Source organism: Sus scrofa, chromosome 15, assembly GCF_000003025.6.
Source record: "Sus scrofa isolate TJ Tabasco breed Duroc chromosome 15, Sscrofa11.1, whole genome shotgun sequence".
NCBI classification, from domain to species: Eukaryota; Metazoa; Chordata; class Mammalia; order Artiodactyla; family Suidae; genus Sus; species Sus scrofa.
The window spans coordinates 54,611,192-54,626,105 of NC_010457.5; the positions used below are offsets into that span (position 1 = coordinate 54,611,192).

Consider the following 14,914-nt stretch of genomic DNA (forward strand, 5'->3'; position numbering starts at 1 on the left):
TAGTTGGTTCATCACCGCTGAAACACAACAGGAACTCTCTTTTCCAAGTTCCATGAAATGAATGCGTATTGCATTTGGCAAAGGGAGTGAGGGGGAGTGGAGGAAGGAAGAAGACACATTTCTGAAAGGTACTCAGTCCAAGCCCATGCCCATAAGGGGCCCTAAAGCCTGTTTGTTTCTTTCTTTTCTCTTTCTCTTTTTCTTTTTTATCTTGGAGAAAAAGAGCAATTTCCACAAGAAATGAATAAGACTCTCTTACTCTGTAGACCTAGATGAACAACTCAGCTCCAAAGATGGGAGGAAGAGCCTGTGACTTGATGCTAATGGCAAGAGAAGTAAGGGATGGGGGGAGAGGGAGGAGAGGCCCCTCAGTGGGCACGAGAGCCATGGGACCCACAGATGTTCTGATGTGGGTGGAATTTCTTTGTGAACCAGATCTCTCCACTTTCTAAGAACAAACCAATTGAAGGCAGCAAAACAGGTGAGGTTGGACAAGAAGAAGAACCCTCTGTGCAGGCCTAACCAATGACAAAAAACTGAAAAGAGGGTGCCAGCTGTATGACATCTAAGAAGAAATTCTTTCTTTTTTTCCCCTGCTTTTCAGCATGACACCCACAAGATATAGAAGTTCCCAGGCTAGGGGTCAAATTGAAGCTGCAGCTGCTGGCCTACACCACAGCCACAGCAATGCAGGATCCAAGCCATGTCTGTGACCTACACATCAACTCATGGCAACACCGGATCCTTAATCCACTGAGTTAGGCAAGGGTTCAAACCCGAGTCCTCATGGATAATAGCTAGATTCATTTCTGCTGCTCCACAAGAGGCAGTCCAGAAATTCTTTAACTGGTCTGTTTTTTTGTTTTTTGCTTTTTAAACTTTTTTAGAGTCTAGTTGATTCATAATGTTGTGCCAATTTCTGCTGTAGAGCAAAGTGACCAAGTCATCCATACATATACATTCCCTTTGTTATATTATCTTCCATCATGGTCTCTCCCTAGAGCCAGTTTTCTTTTAATTTGGGAAACCTCAGTCTCATCTCGCTGAAAATGTGTATCAGGGGACAAGAGCGAGCAGCCTACTGAGGCAATGTTTGCATCCATCCACTTCCACTAAGAGCCTTTCACTCTATCAAAGCTAATATCACAACACAGTACATATTTCCAAATATGGATCTGAAGAGCTGTCGTCTTTGTTGGGAGACAAGTGAACTCCCCGGGCGTCATTTAAAGGTACCCTGTGGAGGGACATGCCTATTTCTGTCACATCCAACTACACAGCAATGACCTGCGATGGATTTCGGGGTGTCCTCCCTGGCACTTAATGCCATCATCCTTCCTGGGACTTCCCAACCCTGAGCTCACATCAACGTTAGCGCCATGGGTAACGGTGGACCTCTGGAGTTTCTAATCAGAGCAGGAGGCTGCACATCTGAATTCCATGCCTCAGCTCTTTCACTGACTCGCCAGGGTTGACCCAGGCTCCACGCCACGTGCTTGCAGCTTACACAACCTGGCCTCATGACTCAGGTCCTAAAACATGCTTAACTGAGTCGCTCCCACTACCCAGTACCCCTCCTCCCCGTTTGAGCTAAAATAACATCATCATCGTGTTCCAAATCAAAGTTCCAGCTCCTTATTAAAAAAAAAAAAAAAAAGAGTTAAAATGACCTAATTTGTTTGGCAGCTTATTCAGAGGCTGGAGGCTTAGAATACAAGGCACATTCCTCTAACATCTTTAGCAGCAACACCATATTTGGTAATCAATATCCTGCTCAGCTTGGTTTCTATCCAGAGGGATTAGCCAAGCCAAAAACATTTTCAATGTTGAAGGATGATGAAGAGGAGGCAGAGGGGGGCAGGGGTAGGGAAAACATGGAAGTAAAGAGGAAGAAAAGTGAGGAGAAAGATGAAAAAGGGAAAGACAGATAAGGAGGAGACATGAAAAAACAAACCTCCTCCCCCAACTCTTGTGCTTTTAATTAAAGTCTAACAAGATTATTAAACGCTGTCAGGCTAAGATTACTACCGTGTCAGAGGGGGAATCTGTACCTTTCAAAATCAACTTTTTCCTTGCTTGCCTACAAACCCACCAAAACCGTTCTTATGAATGACGAACTGCAACTTTTCCAACTGGAAATGGTTTTATTTCCTTCCTTTAAATGTTTTATTAACTGAAGTGAAGGTGATTTACAATGTCGTGTTAGGTTCAGGTGGACAGCAGGTTACTTCCTTGGTGTCCAGAAAGGAGTTTCTGGTTGTTGGTTTGAGAACAGTAAGTTATTCAGAAGCAGACCAATCTGACTGGCTATAGGAATAGATGGCCTCAAACTCTGTGACCAAACCAACAGAAGTTCACTGTGATCTGCAAAGGCCAACCTCCCTACCTAGGGTGAATACTAGGAGACAGAAAGCCTTGAGTCTACTACACTTAAAAAGCACACCAGGGCAGATCCATATATTGATGTGTTTTGGACTGAATGTTCGTGTTTTCCCCAAATCCACACATTGAAGCCCTAACCCCAGACATAATGCTATTTGGAGGTGGGCCCCCTAGGAAGGGATTAGTGCCCCTGAGAGAAGAGGAAGAGGCAGTAGGGATCTCTGTCCTCAGGGCACAAGTCAAGCCCAGGCCACAAGAGAACACAGTCAGAGGGTGGTGGTCTCCAAGCCAGAAAGAAGGTCTGCTGGAAACTTCACCTTGGACTTACTGGCCCCCAGAACCAAGAGAATTAATGTTTAAGACAACTTAGGAGTTCCGGTGTGGCACAGCAGAAACAAATACAACTAGGAACCATGAGGTTGTGGGTTCAATCCCTGGCCTTGCTTAGTGGGTTAAGGATCCAATGTTGCTGTGAGCTGTGGTGTAGGTCACAGATGTGGCTTGGATCTGGCATTGCTGTGGCTGTGGTGTAGGCCTGCAGCTGTAGCTCTGACTGGACTCCTAGCCTGGGAACCTCCATATGCTGCGAGTACAGCCCTAAAAAGCAAAAAAAAAAAAAAAAAAAAAAAAAAAAGACAACCTGCCTGTGGTACTTGTTACAGCAGCCAGAGCTAAGACACCCTGCTAACATGATTTTTGTTCCTGTGCCATAGTTCCTAAAAGAGCTTAAAAGAGTCTTTCTAAACTTTCTGTAGTCTCATACAGGTAAATCTCCCCTTCTCTATCAACCCCATCCCCAACCTCACCTGTGTCCTCACTGCAAGGAACTCAAACCATGGGAAAGGTTTTATTCAACAACCCTTGTTGATATAAGTGATCACTAGAAGTCTCAATAATTCAACCTCAAAAGCTACAGAGAGCAATTACAGACTTGAAGGAAAATTCAAACTCTGCATTTGCATATGGTAATCCTCTAAAGTCAAATTGGGTCAAATTGCATTTAGGACTCTGTTGAGGCAATTTTTAAAAATCTTTTTATCCGGAGTTCCCATTGTGGTGCAACAGGATCACTGGCCCAGCACAGTGGGTTAAGGAGCCGGCCAAAGGTTGAAAGTGTCGCTCGGATCTGATCCACGGACAGGGAACTCCATATGTCAGCAAAAAAAAAAAAAAAAATCTTTTTATCCTTTTTCCTAAAATTAAGTCAAGCTTAAGAACTACTTGTAAATAGAAAATCTCATCTCAAATTTTTAAAAAAATTAAAGTACAGGTGATTTACAATGTTGCACCAATTAGAACATCTTGAACAGAGAATTTCTGTGTTGTGGACTTGAACCCCTTAAGGCAAATTTGTGTAGGAAACATGTTTAAATTGAATTAAGATTCTAGGCAAGTTAGAGAGCTTTAAAATGCCATTTTATTGCTCTCCAAACTACATCAAAGCCTGAAACCACCAAATCCCAAGGACCCAAGTCTACAGGAATCTAGAGAGTCCCTGTAAATGAACTTTAGCTTTTTCAGGAAAACAAAATGGAGAAGCTATTAATGAAACATTCTGCAAAGTCAGATCCCAAGCAGCTCTCCTGTTTCTCTAGCTGCTGCGATCCTGACTTCTTGTGCCCACTCGCTTTGCTGGAATGATTTACTGGATGCAAATCATGACTTAGGAATCATCTGATTACTCTGAACATAAAGGTTCAACACCATTGCAACTCTTTCTTTTCTTTTTTCCTTTTTAAGGGCGGCACTCGTGGCATATGGAGGTTCCCAGGCTGGGGGTCAAATTGGAGCTGTAGCCACCAGCCTACGCCAGAGCCACAGCCACGTGGGATCTGAGCTGACTCTTCGACCTACACGATACCTCACAGCAATGTTGGATCCTTAACCCACTGAGTGAGGCCAGGGATCAAACCTGCAACCTCATGCTTCCTAGTTGGATTCATTTCCGCTGTGCCACGACAGGAACTCCTGCCATTGCAACTCTTTATGAGTGTCACTGGTATTAGATTAATGCCATCCCACATGAGTGGGATAAGTATTAGTCAGTTTATTCAGTGAAGAAAGGGAGAAAAAAAGGGAAGGGCTATTCTAGAATGATGAAAATATCCTTAGAGGCAGGCCTACCCTCATAGGCAATGTGGCCCTTGATTGAACAAGCCAGATATAAAAAGACTGCTCGTAGGAAAATGGAGAAAGCTGAATACAGGATGGGCATTAGGTGATATCTGGGAATTGTCAATTTTATTAGGCATGATAATATGTAGAAAATGTCTTCAGTTTTTCATACTAAAATACACAATGACAAAATGTCGTAACATCAGGTACTTACTTTAAATACTTGGGAATAAAGACGAGCAAATGCAGCAAAATGTTAAGTGGGTAAATTCTGATGGTGGGTTAATGGATGTTCATTACTGTGCTCCCTACCATTTGGTATGCTTAAAGTTTCACAATAAAAAGTAAAAACAGGAGTTCCCATTGTGGCTCGGTGGTTAACAAATCCGACTGGGAGCCATGAGATTGCGGGTTCGATCCCTGCCCTTGCTCAGTGGGTTGACGATCCGGCGTTGCTGTGAGCTGTGGTGTAAGTTGTAGACGTGGCTCAGATCCCGCGTTGCTGTGGCTCTGATGTAGGCCAGGGACTAAAGCTCCGATTCAACCCCTAGCCTGGGAACCTCCATATGCCGCAGGAGCGGCCTAAGAAATGGCAAAAAGACAAAAAAGCAAAAACAAAACAGCTTTAAACAATCACATAGGCTAGACACACAAGTATCACTGAAATGAATTTCTGGCTTTGTGGGGCTCAGAGCTTACACTCTGATGGGGGAGCCGTCCAGGTAAACTAATGGTTAGATAAACATGATGGCTAGGATTCCATGAGAAACGCAACCAAGGCCATGGGTGGTAGGGGACTGCCAAGGCATTGCAGAGGAAGTGAAAGGAGAGCAGAAATTTACTAGGTGGCAGCCCAGGAAAGAGCAAAGTTGTGTGTAAAGGATAGGAAAAGGGTGTGAATGTATATGTATGCATGTGCATATGTGTGTGTGTATGAGCACTCACATGCAAGGGAGGTTGGTAAATGACTACACCAGCACTGAGGTGAGATCATGAGCATCCTTTAGGTCATGAGAGAGGACTCTGCAGGATCTGCATGGCAGAGCTGCTAACATTTTTTGTAACTGAGGAAATGATGGAATCAGATGGCTCTAGCTGAGTATGATGCTGAAGTGCTCGCATACATGGGAATCACCTGGCAGACTTCCTCGACACAACGCTGAACCCCAGCTCCAGAGTTTCTGATTCAGTAGCTCTGGGATGGGACTTGAGAATCTGCCCTTCTAACAAGTTTCCAGGCTGAAACTTACGGACCACGTCAGAGAGCACGTGAGTGGAGGGTAACTCTAGGGGGGGAAGGGTAGCTAGGCTTAAAGGTGAGACTGGAACAGACCAGAAGCAGTTTAGCCCTGAAGAGAGAAGTCAGTTGGGATAACAGCTTCACGGGGCCTCCTTCCTGGAAAGCACCCAGAGACCAACGTCCAGGCTCTGTGCCCGTACTGCCCTAACCCTTGCTGACCATTTTAAGGGGCAGATGCTGCCCACAAGGAACAATTTTCTTCTTCTGAGGATTTCAACCTTGAGTATAAAAATACAGAAAATGGAGATGGCTGAACACGAGTTACCTTAACAGTCTCCCACTAGAGAAAAGGTCTCTAACATCCTTTCACTGAGGTCTTCAGAGCTGTCCTGATGTCTGATGGAATCTTCTTTACTTGGTACATCCTTCAAATGTGAGCTACTAGCTATGACCCAGTGTCTTCACAAATGGCTCTACCATTAAAGTAAGTGGATTTATCAATCCTTGACAACTAGTTTTAGAGAGGACGGAGGCATCCATGTAGGGAAAAAAATGGTAAAGAATAGGGTACAGCTCTCTATACACTTACTGAGGAAGATGCCCATGAAGGAGTTCCCTGATGACCTACTGGTTAAGGGTTCAGCATTGTCACTAATGTGCCTCAGGAACTTTCACATGTGTGAGGCAAACAAAAACAAAACAAAACCCCAACATGTCCTTGGCAATATTAGGTTAAAAAAAGATACTCAACAATGTTTAGTCATCTTAGGAGGCAACTTTGTATGTGTGTAAGCACATCAGTGTACCTGTAATAAGCCTAGGAATGTTTATAATGCCACAACCAACCTATTAACAGTGGTCAACTTTGGTGCTGACCTGGGTGGGGGTGGGGGATTTCTATTCTCTATAACTTTGTATCATCTGACTTCATTACAAATATGTATAATTTATAAAGTTAAAGTTTACAAGACGGGATACAGGCTAAAAGAAGAAAGAAGAGGGAGAAAGCAGGCATAGGGGCTTTTGCAATGGAGTGCTAGTGGAGTCGGGACAGAAATAACAGACACCTTGGTGCAAAGCACTCAACCAGCTACGTTGGTGTCTAGTTTTTTTTGTTTTTGTTTTTTGTCTTTTTGCCATCTCTTGGGCTGCTCCCGCAGCATATGGAGGTTCCCAGGCTAGGGGTCGAATCAGAGCTTTAGTCCCTGGCCTACGCCAGAGCCACAGCAACGCGGGATCTGAGCCACGTCTACAACTTACACCACAGCTCACGGCAACGCCGGATCATCAACCCACTGAGCAAGGGCAGGGATCGAACCTGCAACCTCATGGCTCCCAGTTGGATTCGTTAACCACTGCACAACGATGGGAACTCCTGGTGTTTAGTTTTTTGAAAATACTTATTTTGAGGAGTTCCCGTCATGGTGCAGCAAAAATGAATCTGACTAGGAACCATGAGGTTGCAGGTTCGATCCCTGGCCTCACTCAGTGGGTTAAGGATCCGGTGTTGCTGTGAGTAGTGTGTAGGTCACAGACGCGGCTCGGACCTGGCATTGCTGCGGCTGTGGCATAGGCCGGCAGCTATAGCTCTGATTAGACCCCTAGCCTGGGAACCTCCATAGTCAACGGGTGTGGCCCTAAAAAACACAGACACACACAAAAAAATTGCTTATTTTGAAATAATTTCAATTATGGAAAAGTTGCAGAGTACAAAGAAGTCCTGTGTACACTTTGCCTAGATTTCCCAACACACTTTCCCCCGCTCCCTGAACTGTGAATATGTTGACCTGGAGAAAACCATACTTCAAAAAGATATATGCACCCCAATGATCACAGCAGCACCATTTACAAAAGCCAAGACATAGAAGCAACCTAAATGTCCTTCAGCAGAGGAAAGGATAAAGAAGATGTGGTTTGTGTGTGTGTGTGTGCGCGCGCGCGTGGGTGCAATGGACTATTACCCAGCCATAAAAAAAGAATGGAATAACACCATTTGCAGCAGCATGGATGGACCTAGAGAGTATCATACTAAATGAAGTCAGAGAAAGAAAAATATCATGAGATCATTAATATGTGGAATCTAATAAAAATGATACAAAAGAACTCATTCACAAAAGAAACAGACTCAAGGATTTCAAAACCAAACTCAAAACTTACCAAAGGGGAAACAAAGGGGAGAGGGATGAACTGGGAGTTGGGATTGGAATATACACATTACTATACACAAAATCAATTGGTAACAGACAACTACTATATAGCTCGGGAAAATTAATTCAGTAGACTGTAATATGTATATATCTGATTCACTTTGCTGTATACATGAAACTAATGTAACACTAAGTCAACTATACTCCAGTAAAATTTATTTTTAAAAAAGTAGGAGTTCCCGTCGTGGCTCAGTGGTTAACGAATCCGACTAGGAACCATGAGGTTGTGGGTTCGATCCCTGCCCTTGCTCAGTGGGTTGACGATCCGGCGTTGCCGTGAGCTGTGGTGTAGGTTGCAGACGCGGCTCGGATCCCGCGTTGCTATGGCTCTGGCGTAGGCTGGCGGCTACAGCTCCGATTTGACCCCTAGCCTGGGAATCTCCATGTGCCGCAGGAGTGGCCCTAGAAAAGGCAAAAAGAACAACAACAAAAAAAAAAGTAAATAATATTACATTCGAAAGACAAAAATGTTGTATAAAACACATTTTAAAAAGAATATGTTGAAAGTATGATGCCCCTTTACAGTTTGGCTTCCTCAAAGTAAGGCCATCTCTGTTTTCCTGATCCAGGATCATACATAGATAGATAGCATTTAGTTGTCATCTCTTTAGCCTCCTAGGATATTTTCCTCAGTCCTTGTCTTCCATGACTTTTGACATTTTGGAAGAGTACAGGCAATTTACTTTGTTATAATGTCCCTCAATTGGAGTTTATCGGATTTGTCTTGTGATCAAATTAAGGTTACACATTTTTGGCAGGAAAATCAGAGAAGTGTGTGCCATTCTCCGTGCAACATATTAGGAGGCACATGATGTCATTTTAGTCTCATTATCAGTGACAATAATTCTGATCACCTGCCAAGTTTCGTCACTGTGAGGTTCCTATTTTTTCCCCTTAATAAATTATCTCATAGGGAGATATGCTGAGACTATTTCATTTCTCAAATTTTTACCCACCAGTTTTAGTATTTATTGACAATTCTTACTGGAAGCAATTTGTACTCTTGGGATTGCCAAATGGTGATTTTCTAATCCCACCATTCCTCTGGTATTCATTAGCCTTCTGTTCTAAGAAAACGCTTATCCTTTGCCCTGTTTATTAGTTATGCCTTTTTACATGTGTGTTTTCATTCATTCACTCACACATAAGTATCGATTCATATCTTATTTTATCCTATGATTTACAGTTTCTTACTATCAGGTGTTTTGGTCCTCAGACTGTCCCAGATTTCTCCTATAAACATACACTCATGTTTTCCACCTTTGTATCTATTCCTCTACCTCTATTTAGATACATTAAAAACACAGTTTAGTACTGAGAGCTCCAAATCCAATCCAACACCATCAGGTTAATTCTTGCCTTCCCTCTCTCTACTTCTAACTTCTTCCCTGAAGCCTAGTTCTAGTTATCCACTATACACGTTTACTAACTTGCTCAATGCGGGAATGCATATTGAGAAATTTCAGAACTGCTAAGCAAGACCAACATAAAAAGAAAGCCTATTAACTACAGTTCAGTATTTAGAGTTCTTGTTTTTAGCTTAAATGCATAGAGTCAAGATTTAAACAATTTTCTGAGTCATTGGTTCTCCAACTGCCCCAAATTCAGTGTGGTGGTATTACTCATTTGAAATAATTTGTTTCTGTTTGTACTGCTTCGAATCTCTCCCCATTCTTGTTTCCACTTTATTTTCACTCCCTATATTCATGGCAAGTAAAATTGTTTTATCATCTGGAAAGTTAAAGATGATTCATCAACCCACTCATTTTTTATGCACTTCTGAAGTTCTGAATAATTTTATATGTTGACTAAAAAGCTGAGGACCCAGAATTTTAACACTCCCTCTCCTCCCTGCAATGACTTCCTAAGACACAGACTCTTTTAAAGAAAGATTCTAAATAACTAGTTTTTTTTTGGGGGGGGGGGCTGCCTCACAGCATATGGAATTCCCAGGCCAGGGATCAGATCCAAGCCACAGTTGTGGCCCATGCCACTAATGCTGTGCCAGACTGGGGGATCAAATACTGTGCAAGACTCGGGGATCAAACCTGTCTCCTGATGCTTCAGAGATGTTACCAATCTCATTGCACCAATAACTAAGGTTTTAAAACCTCATTTACTGCAGTTAATTCTTTTAGTTAATTTGCGATGTCTAAACACAATATGCTGACATGTTGAAAAACAGGGGTAATGAAGTCAACTGGAGCTCAAACTGCTGTAATAAATTCTGTTATAAAGTGTCGGTTAAGTTCAAGGGCCTGAATGAACCTGGTTGGTGCTTGACGCCTGACTTCAACTGGTGAGTCGTGGGCCAAAAGCCTCTACAATGTCCCAATATGGGCAAATTGATATGTTTATACCATTTGGGTGAACTGTATGAAACTGCGGCAAAGTAACAGGCTGCCCCCACCATTCATTCAGTGGCTCTGCTCCCCTCTGAGAAACAAACACACGGGACCCCCTTCTTCTGGAGCTAAGGTCGTTTCCTCTCAGAATCTCGTGGCGTTCCACACACACTCCACTCTGGCGCGGTAATCAAGGGGATCTGAGGACTACATATTGAACCAGGTAAAACGAATCTTCTGTGTATAGAATAAAAATAGTAAAGTAGCAGCAATCTTCTAAGACTCAATTTCTTTTGGCCACACCCACAGTGTGTGGAAGTTTCAGGGCCAGGGATAGAACCCGAGGCACAGCAGTGACATGAGCCATCATAGTGACAACACCAGGTCATTAACCCACTGATCCACCAGGGAACTCCTCATAGGACTCAACTGAATGTACTTATTGTGTTTCCTGATTGATTCTAATGAGCATATCTTACTGCCCTTTTCTCCATAGACAACTCCAAACAAAAACCCAGTGCTGCTGTAAGGAATGTGGTGCATCCAGAAACCCTGCCCAACCAGGTGTCCGTGCTGAAGGAGAGAAATAATGTTCCTTGGTTAGGTTATAGGATTTTGCCAATTCATTCGGACTTTCTAATCAGAATGAGAATAATCTGTCACCAGAAACTACATAGCTGTACAATAAAATCCCAGTGTAGGAAAAGCCACTTTTCTTTTGTAATAATCTGCTCAGTTCTTGCCTAACCTTTATAGAATCTTCTAACGTCCTACAGATGATGTTAGTGATACCCCCGTCTTATGCCCAGGAAATAAGGAATCTGAGGAAAGGAGCTCCAATCAAGATCAAACAGTAATAATACCTCTCTGATCTTATCTTAGTACCGGGCTCCTATCTCCCTGTTCCACACCACCCTCCTTATCTTGGTTTCTGGTACTAAACCCCAGATCCTCTAGGGCTGGAGTTCTGCTATGCCTCTTCAGGTTTACCCAAGCAGAGACCCAGTAAATTTCCAGAACTGCTTCAAAAACTTCTATCACAACCACCAACACTCAGAGCTCCACCAAGTGGCAGCTGATGTACACCTGGCACCCACTGATCTTTCTTCTTACTGAGCTGTGTTATGGTAACTGTTCTTCTTTCTTCTGAAAGATAGTGATTATTACTCTACAGGGCAGAAGAAATCAGACAGCATAGTGGGATCAGGGGCTGGGATGGTAAAATGATTTCCTTCTAAATTATCAGAAATCAAGTATTACACAGAAATGCTGAACCAACACTTGTAATTTCTGTTAAGTTGGTTCATAAAACAGATCCATGGGGAAGGAAGAACTACTCTCGGGAGTAACTAAAGAGAAGGGCAAGCTCCACTGATGATGTGGGGGTTCTGCAAAGCGTTGATATTCCAATTCATTGAGATCATGACTTGGTCAAGCTTTAGTCAACAACTACCCAGTTTCTCAGCAACCAAGAAACCAAGATGGCTTCTTCCTCATTAAGAAACTTAGTGCTGGAGTTCCCGCTGTGGCGCAGTGGTTAACGAATCTGACTAGGAACCATGAGATTGCGGGTTCGATCCCTGGCCTTGCTCAGTGGGTTAAGGATCCAGCACTGCCGTGAGCTATGGTGTAGGTTGCAGACACGGCTTGGGCGTAGACCGGTGGCTACAGCTCCAATTCGACCCCTAGCCTGGGAACCTCCATATGCGACGGGAACGGCCCAAGAAATGGCAAAAAAGACCAAAAAAAAAAAAAAGAAGAAAGAAACTTAGTGCTCACCACCAGTTTCCTCACTACAGTGGACTAGAACAAGCTAATAAATAAGAGAGTGATTCTCATTGTTCTTATATACATTGTACTCAAGAGTTGTCCAGTCATAACAATATGTGAGGGAAGATACAGGCAAGAGATCCAGGGGCTGTAGGTGGCTTAATTATACTATGCTACATTACAAAAGATTTTCCAGGAGTTCTTGCTGTGGCACAAAGAGATTGTCAGTGTCTCTGCAGCACTGGGATGCTGGTTTGATTCCTGGCCTGGCACGGTAGGTTAAGGATCTGGTGTTGCCACAGCTGCAGCATAGGTCACAACTGTGGCTCAGATCAGATTCCTGCCTGGGAGCTCCAAATGACATGGGGAAGCCAAAAAAGAAAAAAAGGAAAACAAACAAAAAAAAACACCCCCACAAAGAAGAAAAAAAGATTTTTCATTCAACCACAGACATGTTTTTGAGCCTTTTCTTGCTAGTGACCAAACAACTGAGGTCTCTCACTTAGGGCTTAAGTTTCTACTAAATGTATTTAACACTGACTTAATTAAATTCAGTGTTCTATCTTAAAAGTTTCTGGAATAGTTCTTGCCATTATATATTTTGTAAAGCTCTTATTAAAAATGCACATACTATAAAATTTACCCTTTTGTATAAAATGTAATGATTTTGAGTATGGTCACAGAGTTGTGCCACCATCCCCACCAGGCAGCTTTAAAACACATTCATCACCCCAAAAGGAAACTGTACCCAGGAGCTGTCACCTCATTTCTCCCTCTCTTCCTCTTCACTCACACCCCTCCCCCAACCACTAACTATTTTTCAGGCTCTGAGACCAGAAGAATCCTTCCGGATTATTTCTTTTAAATGGAAGCATCCAACGTGTGGTCTCTTATGACTGGCTTCTTTTAATGAGAATATTTCCAAGGAGCATCCACTGTTTATCACTGAAAAATATTCTACTGCAGAAATATAGCATGTTTTGTTCTTCCTCTCATCAGTGGATGGACATTGGGTAGTCATCACTACTTTGGCTGCTATGAACATGTGTGTACAAGTTTTTGCATGAATATATGTTTTCAGTTCTCTCGGGGGAGAACTGCTGGTTCAAATACAAATGATGTGAACTTTGCTGAAGAACTGTGAAGCTGTTTTCTGAAGCAGGTATAGGATTTCAATCCCCCTACCAATGTATGAGCATCCCATTTTCTTCCTACCCTCACCTCATTAGGCCTGTCTTAAAACATCCTAGGAGGTGTGAAGTGGTATCTCAATGTGGTTCCAATTTGCATTTCTCTATGCTGTTGTCTTTTAAAACATTTTGTAAGGAGGGTTAAAAATAAAAGCCTTCTACTTTCAAAGAGTATTTTGGCCACAAGAAAAAGCAAAGAACCTGGAGACTACAAATCTGCATATAAATGAAGATGAAGTGAAAGGAATTAGCTTTTATTTTGGAAAAGTTTAAGAAAAGTTAGAAATAAAATTGTTTTCTGAAAATTACTGATAGACATGTTACTCCCATCGGAAACAAGGAGGTAAACAGATACTTTAGAGATATTCTGAGATCTCAGGGGACCAAACTGTATTTATAGGTTTCTGAATACATTCCACTTTCTCTTCTAAAGGCAGCATAAAACATTCCATTGGATTAGAAACAGGCTCTAGCGACATATACGCAAAGTTTCCCCAGGATTCTGAAAACAACTGTTATATTCAGTCAGAGTCTTAAAATGGCTCAACAAGAGGCCAAGCAGAAGCACACATCTGGGTAGCCTGTCACCACGGGGTGGATGGGGACACCACTCAGGACAGTGTGGAGAGAAGTTAGGGGAAGAGCTACATGTTACACATACAGAGAAAATGATTAGACGAAAGGAAATGGGGGGTGAGGGAGAATCAATACCATAATTCAAAAATTTCTCCCAACTCAATACTATCTCTGAAAATGAATGAGTAGAAATTTCTACCACTTATAAAATGTCATTGTGGAGTTCCTGTCGGTTCTCAGTCAGATTCGTTTCTGCTGTGCCACGACGGGAACTCCTTCCTTCTTTCTTTCCTTCTCTTTCTTTATGTTTTTGACTCTCAGAAGATTTTGAGGTGATATGGGTCAAACCCACAAACTTTTTTTTTTTTAAATGGCTGCACCCACGGCATATGGAAGTTCTAGGCCAGGGACTGAATATGAAACACAACTGCAGCCTGTGCCACAGATGTGGCAACACCGGATCCTTAACTTGCTGCGATGGGGATCAAACCTTCAGTGATCCAAGCAGCAGCAGAGACAATGTTGGATCCTAATTTGCGGCACCACAGTGGGAACTCCCAAACCTACAAACTTTTTTCCCTTACAGACACACCGGAAAGCTAGGGGTCAAATTGGAGCTGCAGCTGCCAGCCTATACCACAGCCCACAGCCATGGCAACACCAGACCCGAGCCGAATCTGCAACCCACATCACAACCTGCGGCAACACTGGATCCTTAATCCACTGAGCAAGGCCAGAGATTGAACCTGCATCCTCACCAACACTACCTTGGGTTCTTAATCTGCTGAGCCACCACAGGTCCCTGAACCTACAAACTTTTGATGGCCCATATCTTCCTAATGCTGATCTGTGACATCTAGTCTGACGTCTGTTCCCTCCCTGGACACCAGAAAACCTCAGAATTTTGAGGGTTAACTTGTTTGAGAAATCAACAAAGGCGTTCTGCCTCAACCAAGTACCTCCCCCCATACTTCTCCACAACCTTTTATCTGTTACAACAAAAATGGCAGGGAATAAAGAGACAGCAAAAAATAAAGAGGGAGCCATGGTTTAAGGGATAAACCAAGCTGTGTCAATATGAGTGATTTC

The 14,914-nt window shown here is 42.9% G+C and overlaps 1 protein-coding gene across 14 annotated transcripts in view; it reads right to left on the reverse strand.

Annotated features, from left to right (window-relative positions):
- RBPMS (RNA binding protein with multiple splicing) overlaps window positions 1-14,914 on the reverse strand; it is a 187,023-nt gene that overhangs the window by 72,609 nt on the left and 99,500 nt on the right. The window lies entirely within an intron of this gene.